The sequence below is a fragment of the Euphorbia lathyris genome, chromosome 1, assembly GCF_963576675.1.
Source record: "Euphorbia lathyris chromosome 1, ddEupLath1.1, whole genome shotgun sequence".
Classification (NCBI taxonomy): domain Eukaryota; kingdom Viridiplantae; phylum Streptophyta; class Magnoliopsida; order Malpighiales; family Euphorbiaceae; genus Euphorbia; species Euphorbia lathyris.
The window spans coordinates 107,443,139-107,452,832 of NC_088910.1; the positions used below are offsets into that span (position 1 = coordinate 107,443,139).

A 9,694-nucleotide genomic window follows, 5' to 3' on the forward strand; every position below is an offset into this window, starting at 1 on the left:
ATCAATATTATTAAAGAAGAAAAGAAAAGTTATAAAGAACCAAATACAAAAGTTCAAAACAAAACCATGTCAAGCGAAGCGATAAGAACCACGTCCCACAAGATCATGCAAAAAAGTCGGGCAACAAAAATTAGGAATTAAATCCCACCAATGCAAACTATCGACCATACGACCAAAAGAGGCAAGAGAATCAGCAACCGCATTTCCTTCACGATAAATGTGAGAAATGACAAATTACGTGGAATCTAATTTTGATAAACAATCAATCCAACTCTGACGAACCACCCAAGGAACAGTAGTCGACTTACTACGCAACAACTGAACAATATAAGTCGAGTCACTCTCTAACCAAAGGTGACGCCAACCTTTGTCAAAAGTCGTATGAATCGCATAAATGGCAGCCTTCTGTTGAAACACCTTTCCACATGATTTTGATTTGACAAAATTATTTAAGTTAATCCATGATTAAGACAATTAAATTTATATGCTTTGATTTAATTGTACTAATGCGTTTGTTCAATGTTGAGAATAAAAATATATACATATAAGAACGGGAATCAAAGTAAGACAGAACGTAGTCAGCATAATAACATAGCACGAGCTGAGTAAAGTATAACTCAGTATGAAAGAAGGAAAGTCTTCTTCAGAACTGAAACTTGCAGATAAAGCTGACCACAAAAGCTGAGGAGAACTTAACTCAGAAAAGTCCTCTTTGGAACAATATCTTGCACAACGAAGCTGACCATGGAAGCTGAGTAAGAAGCAACTCAGTATCGTAAATAGAAACGATCAAAGACAACGGCTATCAAAGTAAAGCTGAGTGCTCTTCAGGACAGCACCAATGATCCGTTTGCTAAAAGACAAGATCCGACAGTGATCTGCGCCAAATCAAAAGCTTTGGAATCATGCAAGGATATAGTTTCGAGACGCATGGGTCAACTGTCCTCTAGCTAAAAGACGAAACTGGCGAACCTGCGAGAAGAAGACAAGCCTGACACCTTGTTGAGCGATTTCCGCAAGTGCACGGTATACGCTTGTAGTAATAAAAGATATCGATCCCACAGGGAACGTTTTTCAAACAAAACTTATTTATAATTGGTTAAATTTACTTTTAAGGTTTATAATATGGAAAATCGTTTAATCGGTTTTGGTTTTGAAATTGCTAGAATGAGAATTAGATTAGAGTATGAAAATGTTAGAAAATATTCTGATTTAAGAATGAATTTGCAAGACAGGAACGTTTAGTACTTTTTAGAAAAGTAAACAAATGTATTTGTTTGCATTAAGCAAAGAAAACAACTTTAAACTTTGTATGAATTATAAAGATGAAATAAATGACGGAACCTCTAATTATTAGGCTTTGAACATGACAAAACCCTATCCGGGATAATTGCCCTTAATCAAATTAAAACTCTTTCGAGATAATAATTTGCCTAAGTGTTCAACAAAGTTTCCTTGTAAAGATTTTGAATTAAATATGTTTTAATGAAAACACCAGCATCCACTTCTGATCCTTTACCAAAGTGCTGCATAAAAATCTATCGAATAGAACAGACTTTATTAGATGAAATGTAAATTGATACAAGTTTACAGAGAACATGGAGCATGAAAACATTCGACGACTTACAAGTGAACGGGTTGTCAATCCTTCCCTTGGGTTTCGTTAGAGTTTGTCAGGCTCAGGGGCGGATCCTCTACTCAATCTTCTCGTTGAATCTTCGTAATAGAGACTTGGTCGGTCTACTACCAAAATGAAAACTAAATTGGAACAATGTCTAAACGCTACTGAACTTGTTATTATTGAATAAACAATGTGTGTACAGCATATTGCTTTTTACAGAATCGAAATCTAACTTCTGAATCACTTGACTCAGAATTTCTGTATAAATTCTATACTAATCTCTTTCTTCTACATATCTTCAACTCGCCATCAACTCTTTATTTATAGATGTTAAAGAGTCTTGATTGAAGTGTCGTGTCCGTTGTGGAGGGTCGTATCCGTTGTGAAAGGACGTCTTTATCCACCCGAACGATCGCGTTTTGTCGAAAACGAAAGTGTGCAACTTGGCTTCTATAGACTCCTACTCGTACCGAGAATATTTAATTCTCTACCGAGAATGGGGGAGCATCAATTGGTCTTCAAACGAAGGGAAGGAGAAGCTGAAGAACGCGTGTCGTGACCGAGAATTTGGGGGCCACGATCGCGGCACGGAACGTTTTTCACTTCTTCGGCTTTTGTTCTCGTCCTCGACTTGGCGTTATTAATTTTCGTCGTCTTCGACTCCTTTTGTAGGGTTTTTCTTCTGTTTTTGAGCTCTTTTCGTTCCTATTTGGATTTTACCAAATATTTATGTACCTTACAAGAAAGAAACATATTCGAGAGTAAAAGCTTTCTAAACAGTTATAAATAGCATAAATTCGTAGCAATATTGATGTAATTATTGATAATATTTTAGGCATATTTTGGGCTTAACAAATCTCCACACTTAATCTTTTGCTAGTCCCGAGCAAAATTTCACTGAATTTATTCTTAAACTAATCTCTTTATGCAAATAAAACATATATCTCTGTATTACCTTTTGAATTAGTTAAGCCGAAAAGACTTACTTCGCATGGCAAATTTATACGCAAAACATCAAACTAACTTAGTATAATATACGATATATCACTCGTCTTGTATTTCCAATTTTGAATTGAAGCATTCGGGATGATATAATCACGCATGTTATTGAGTGTTTCATCTCAAGGCATTTCAAAGCACAAAATTTTCTTTCCCAAACCTAAACTAATATATGAGATATATTAAATGAGTAAGTACTTGGGTTAATCTTATTTGCTTAGTTACACCCGAGATAAGGGTGGTCTTGATCGTAACTTATACGTATGTTATTGCTTAGTGTTTGCTTAAGAGGTACCGACTATGCCATGGGTGGACGCAATCATTACTTTAAACTTAAACACGCTTTATTTTGCTTAAACGTTCCTTTCATACCTCGATTGTGATAAGGGTGGTCGCAACCGTGGCCAAAAGTAAACGGTACTTAATTTTCTTCCCTTTCATACCTCGATTGTGATAAGGTTGGTCTCAATCGTGGCCAAAAGTTAAGAATTCAACTAATTGATTAATTAATATGAAATATAAAATTGAAATTGTAATTTGGGAAAAAGAAAGATAGCACATTCATCCTATATTGACTTAAAATTCAACATGTATTATGGCTAAAGTTTCCTTAAAAACTTCAATTGGTGTTAATGTAAGATGAAATCAAACCGAGCTAAAATTGTTAGTTCAATTTAATGCCTATAACCCTAATTGAAAATTTAAACTAAGATTTATTGTATCATTTCCGTAAGGACATGTGAAGGTTGTTTTATCTTGGTCATCCGGGTAAATGTATATTTGAAAGAATCCGGAGTAACCATCTAGAAAACAGTAGAAAGCGTGACCAGCTATCCTTTCGATCATTTGATCAATGAAAGGAAGAGGAAAATGATCTTTCCTAGTTGCTTTATTTAGATTTCTATAATCTATACAAACCCTCCAACCAGTGGTGGTTCGTGTAGGTATTAATTCACCTTCTTCATTCCTTACAACTGTTATGCCTCCCTTTTTAGGTACGCAATGGATTGGACTAACCCATTCACTATCCGAAATAGGATAAATGATTCCATTGTCTAGAAGTTTAGTAATCTCATTTTTTACTACTTCTTTCATATTCGGATTTAGGCGTCTTTACCTATCCGCTTTAGGTGGCTTATCTTCTTCTAAGTGAATTCTGTGCATTACGATACTCGGATTAATACCTTTTAAGTCAGAAATTTGCCAACCCATACTTCCTATCCTATTTCTAACAACTTCTTTCAATTTCTCTTCTTGAATTGGTGTTAATTTGTTAGAGATAATTATAGGTAGAGAATCGCCTTCGCCTAAGAAAGCGTACCTCAAATGACTTGGTAATTCTTTAAGTTCTAATTTAGGTGGAACTATAATTGAAGGCGGAACTGGTCCATCTTCACGAATCAAAGGTTCTGGGTCCTTATCTTCTAGTTCCTCACTCATTATAGGTTCTATTATTTATTCTTTTTGAACAATGTCATTTACACATTCTTCAATTAAATCAAGTTTCATACAAGCGAAATCCTCCATAGGATATTTCATCGCTTGATTCATATCAAACTCAATCTTGTCATCTCCTATTCTTAAAACTACTTTCCCTTCTGACACATCAACTAGAGCACGTCCCGTGTTCATGAACGGTCTACCAAAGATTAGCGGACAAGTAACATCATAAGAAAAATCTAAAATAACGAAATCGGTAGGAAAAATAAATTTATCAACTTTAACTAAAACATCCTCGATTATACCGTATGGTCTTTTAGTGGTTTGATCCACTAATTGCAAAACCATATTGGTACGTTTGATATCTTCTTCTAAGCCTAACTTATTAAAAATAGATAATGGCATCAAGTTAATGCTTGCTCCTAAATCACAGAGACAACTGGGAAATTCAATATCTCCCAATTTACACGGAATGGTAAAACATCCGGGATCTTTGAGTTTAGTGGGCAAATTGCTTGACACAATCGAACTGCAATCTTCAGTTAGTGAAATGGATGAAATTCCTTCCCAACTGATTTTCTTTGAAATTAAATCTTTGAGGAATTTACCATAATTGGGAATTTGCGTAATCGCATCCATAAATGTCAAATTAATATGCAAATTTTTAAGTTTATCTAAAAATGTTAAAAGTTGTTTATCATAGTCCTTATTGCGGACTTTGTGTGGAAAAGGTGGTTTGGGTACAAAAGTTTTTGTACTAGAGTCAATTGGTGCATCTTTTTGTTTCAAAGTATCTTATTTGGGCTTTGGTAAATCAGTTCCAGGTAAGGTCGAAATTCCGGGCATTTCCGGGCCTAAGTAATTTTTCCCTAAACGAAGAGTGATAGCCTTAACATGCTCTTTCGGATTTTCTTCCGTATGGCTTGGAAGACTTCCCTCTTTGCGCGATGGAATTTATTTAGCGAGTTGTCCAATTTGAATCTCCAAATTATAGATGCTAGATGATTGGTTTTTAATAAGTTGATCGAATTTATTCTCGATCCGTTTAAAACCATCGTCGTGATTACTTATTTTTCCGTTCATAGCATCAATAAATTTGTCGATTTTAGAAGATAAAGTGCTAATCGTATCTCTCGATTGATTTTGATAATTAGCAGTACGATTTTGATTAGCATTAGTATTATTATTATTATCTCTCCAGTTAAAGTTAGGATGATTTCTCCATCCAGGATTATATGTATTGGAATAAGGGTTATTATTTTGGTTTTGCCCTTGGACAAAATTTACCTGTTCAATTTCACTCATACATTCGTAGTCCACATCCGCTTGGATTGGGTTACCATTAGGATCACACGGTGCCATAAACCTATCAATTTTGTGCGATAAGGCAGAAAATTGGGCTTGCAACATCGCTACTGGATCAAGATTCACTATACCTTTAACTGATGACGTTGCTGAGGATGATGGTTTCGCTATTGGTACGTGTCCACGTTCTGCGGGCCACATACAGCTGTTGATTGCCATTTCCTCCAAAAGTTCTGTTGCTTGCGCAGATGTTTTCTTCATGAATAACCCTCCAGACATAGCGTCCAATGAACCTCTAGTTGTAGGATTTAGTCCATTATAAAATGTTTGCATTAAAAGTTCAGCGGGCAATTGGTGGTGTGGGCATAAACGTTGAAGTTCTTTAAAACGTTCCCAAACCTCATAAAGAGTTTCATTATCATTTTGAGAAAAAGATGTTAACTCTTTAATGACTCTTGCGGTTTTTGCTAAAGGAAAATTTTTTGATAAAAACGCTTGGGCTAATTGTTCCCAAGTGGCAAAAGTTGCGGCTGGCATAGAAGTTAACCATTCTTTAGCCCTATCCTTCAAAGTGAAAGGAAAAAGGCGAAGTTTGATTGCTTCTGCAATCACATCTGGAATTTTAAAAGTGTCACAAATTTCAAGGAAATTTGTTAAATGGGTGTTAGGATTTTCGTTAGTTAACCCATAAATGTTACATTATTTTGCAACATATTAAGCAACGCAGGCTTAATTTCAAATTGGTTTGCGGTGATTCTGGGTCTAACGATACTATTGGTCACACCGGCCACACCTGGCCTAGCGTAATCCATAAGTATTGGTGGGTCTGCCATTTTACCAGATTCGGTATTTGTCTTTACTGGGGTTTTGTTTTTGTTCTTGTTTTTATTTTTGTTTTTGTTGTTGTTTTTGTTCTTCTTAAGTGTCCTTTCAATTTCTGGGTCTAGTGGTTTTGGTGGTATGCCTGAACTTCGAGAACTGCGCATGAACTTGAAATCTTGCACGAACCAAAACTACCTACAAAACAGAATTTAAAGAATAAATATATTTGTAATTGAAAATTATTAAATTTTTAAAAAAAAAATTAAAATAAGTATGAATAAACCTAGATTCGAAATAAAACACGAAAAATTTAAAATTTTGTCAAAAAATTTGGCGTTCCCCGGCAACGGCGCCAAAAACTTGTTGAGCGATTTCCGCAAGTGCACGGTATACGCTTGTAGTAATAAAAGATATCGATCCCACAGGGAACGTTTTTCAAACAAAACTTATTTATAATCGGTTAAATTTACTTTTAAGGTTTATAATATGGAAAATCGTTTAATCGGTTTTGGTTTTGAAATTGCTAGAATGAGAATTAGATTAGAGTATGAAAATGTTAGAAAATATTCTGATTTAAGAATGAATTTGCAAGACAGGAACGTTTAGTACTTTTTATAAAAGTAAACAAATGTATTTGTTTGCATTAAGCAAAGAAAACAACTTTAAACTTTGTATAAATTATAAAGATGAAATAAATGACGGAACCTCTAATTATTAGGCTTTGAACATGACAAAACCCTATCCGGGATAATTGCCCTTAATCAAATTAAAACTCTTTCGAGATAATAATTTGCCTAGGTGTTCAACAAAGTTTCCTTGTAAAGATTTTGAATTAAATACGTTAATGAAAACACCAGCATCCACTTCGGATCCTTTACCAAAGTGCTGCATAAAAATCTATCGAATAGAACGGACTTTATTAGATGAAATGTAAATTGATACAAGTTTACAGAGAACATGGAGCATGGAAACATTCGACGACTTGCAAGTGAACGGGTTGTCAATCCTTTCCTTGGGTTTCGTTAGAGTTTGTTAGGCTCAGGGGCGGATCCTCTACTCAATCTTCTCGTTGAATCTTCGTAATAGAGACTTGGTCGGTCTACTACCAAAATGAAAACTAAATTGGAACAATGTCTAAATGCTACTGAACTTGTTATTATTGAATAAACAATGTGTGTACAGCATATTGCTTTTTACAGAATCGAAATCTAACTTCTGAATCACTTGACTCGGAATTTCTGTATAAATTTTATACTAATCTCTTTCTTCTACATATCTTCAACTCTCCATCAACTCTTTATTTATAGATGTTGAAGAGTCTTGATTGAAGTGTCGTGTCCATTGTGGAGGGTCGTATCCGTTGTGAAAGGACGTCTTTATCCACCCGAACGATCGCGTTTCGTCGAAAACGAAAGTGTGCAACTTGGCTTCTACAGACTCCTGCTCATACCGAGAATATTTAATTCTCTACCGAGAATGTGGGAGCATCAATTGGTCTTCGAACGAAGGGAAGGAGAAGCTGAAGAACGCGTGTCACGACCGAGAATTTGGGGGCCGCGGTCGCGGCATGGAACGTTTTTCACTTCTTCGTCTTTTGTTCTCGTCCTCGACTTGGCGTTATTAATTTTCGTCGTCTTCGACTCCTTTTGTAGGGTTTTTCTTCTGTTTTTGAGCTCTTTTCGTTCCTATTTGGATTTTACCAAATATTTATGTACCTTACAAGAAAGAAACATATTCGAGAGTAAAAGCTTTCTAAACAGTTATAAATAGCATAAATTCGTAGCAATATTGATGTAATTATTGATAATATTTTAGGCATATTTTGGGCTTAACACGCCTGCCAAATTCAGACGACATGATTGGCCTGCAAATCTGAAGCTGACCAGAACAATGTCGCATGAAGAGCCGTTTGAATCTAACGGATAGATCCAGATTCAAATGATTTAGTCTTCAGATTTCAACTATAAAAGGACAAGTTCATTCTTGGATCCGAAGCCGAATTACAAAAGAGAAAAACAATATACATACAAAGCACATCAAAACAAGAAAGAGATCTTACACCAAATTTCCATTTCTGTGTAAAAGCTAGATGGATTTTGTAATCATCTAAAGTGTTCTTTATCTGAGAAAAGAATAAATTTTTATCAATTGTAAAATTGAGAGCGTGGTGCTGAGTACTCGGTTTTAAGTACTCAGTGGTAGAGAAAATCTAAGTGTTGGGTTGTAGCGCTTAGTGGAGTTGAGTAGACGAATTGAGGACGGTACTCTTGCATATTCAACTGCCTTGTAAACGGTTTGTGCTCTACCTTTAAAGAGCTCAGTAGTGGATTGAAAAAGCCCGGAAGGATTCTGGGGACTGGACGTAGGCGGAGAGGCCGAACCAGGATAAGTCTGCTGAGTTATTTCTAACCCTTTCTCTCATTATATATCTGTATGTGTTGCTTGCTATATTTACTCAGTACATAAATTGTTTAAGCTGACACTGAGTAAATCAAAGTGCTGAGTTGGAAGCTGACCACAAAGTGTCAATTCCCAACTCACAAGTAAAACAGTTCTAGTCAGTCTTGACTAAAGCTGTCTTACGTCTCACTCGGCCGTGCTGACCAAAACTGAGTTAAGAAACTCAAAGCATTATTTTAAGTCAGCATAATTGAAATGAGAAAACGTATATTAGTTCCTAACCCCCCCCCCCCCCTTAGAACTAATCACACGGGACCAACAAGTGGTATCAGAGCTAAGTAGCTCACTACTCAAAGATATACCTATCTTGAGCTGATCCCGATAAATGGCTGAGAACAGCACTCGTTTCCTTCTAGAAAATCAAACAACATAGATACTCCCTGAGGGATTATCAATTAGTCGGCCACCCTTGTTTTTTGGATCAAATTATACATTTTGGAAAAACAGGATGAAGAACTTTATTCAAGCTACAAACATGAGTGCGTGGCTTGCAATAGTTCAAGGCCCATATGTGCCTTACAAAACTGTTGACAACGAAAAGGTTGTCAAGAGTGAAACTGAGTGGTCAGAAGATGACCTTAAAAAATTACAAAATAATGCTTCAGCTATCAATATGCGCTAGATGCTGCAGAATACAATAAGATTTCAAGTTGTGAGTCAGCATAGGAAATATGGAAGAAGCTCGAAGTGACCTATGAAGGCACAAGCAAGGTCAATGAGTCCAAAGTGAACCAACATATGAGATTATACGAACTTTTCGAGATGAATGAAAACGAAGACATCTCGGAGATGAACTCAAGGTTCACCAATATTATAAATGAGCTTAAGAGACTTGGAAAGAACTTCACAGAAGAGGAGCAGGTGAAGAAAATCCTAAAAAGTCTCCCTAAGAGCTGGCAAGCTAATAAAACAGCTGTGGAAGAAGCTCAGGACTTGACTACGTACAAATATGACGAGCTGATCGGATCTCTGCTGACTCATGAGATCTCTATGAAAAAATTTGAAGCTAAAGAAAAGTCAGAGGACAAGAAGCAGAAATCACTTGTC

The 9,694-nt window shown here is 35.9% G+C and overlaps 1 non-coding gene across 1 annotated transcript; it reads left to right on the forward strand.

Moving 5' to 3' along the window:
* Positions 1–5,714: 5,714 nt before the first annotated feature.
* Positions 5,715–5,821, forward strand: LOC136216100 (small nucleolar RNA R71). Its single transcript, XR_010683092.1, has one exon. It is a non-coding gene; the product is annotated as a small nucleolar RNA R71 (small nucleolar RNA).
* Positions 5,822–9,694: the final 3,873 nt, after the last annotated feature.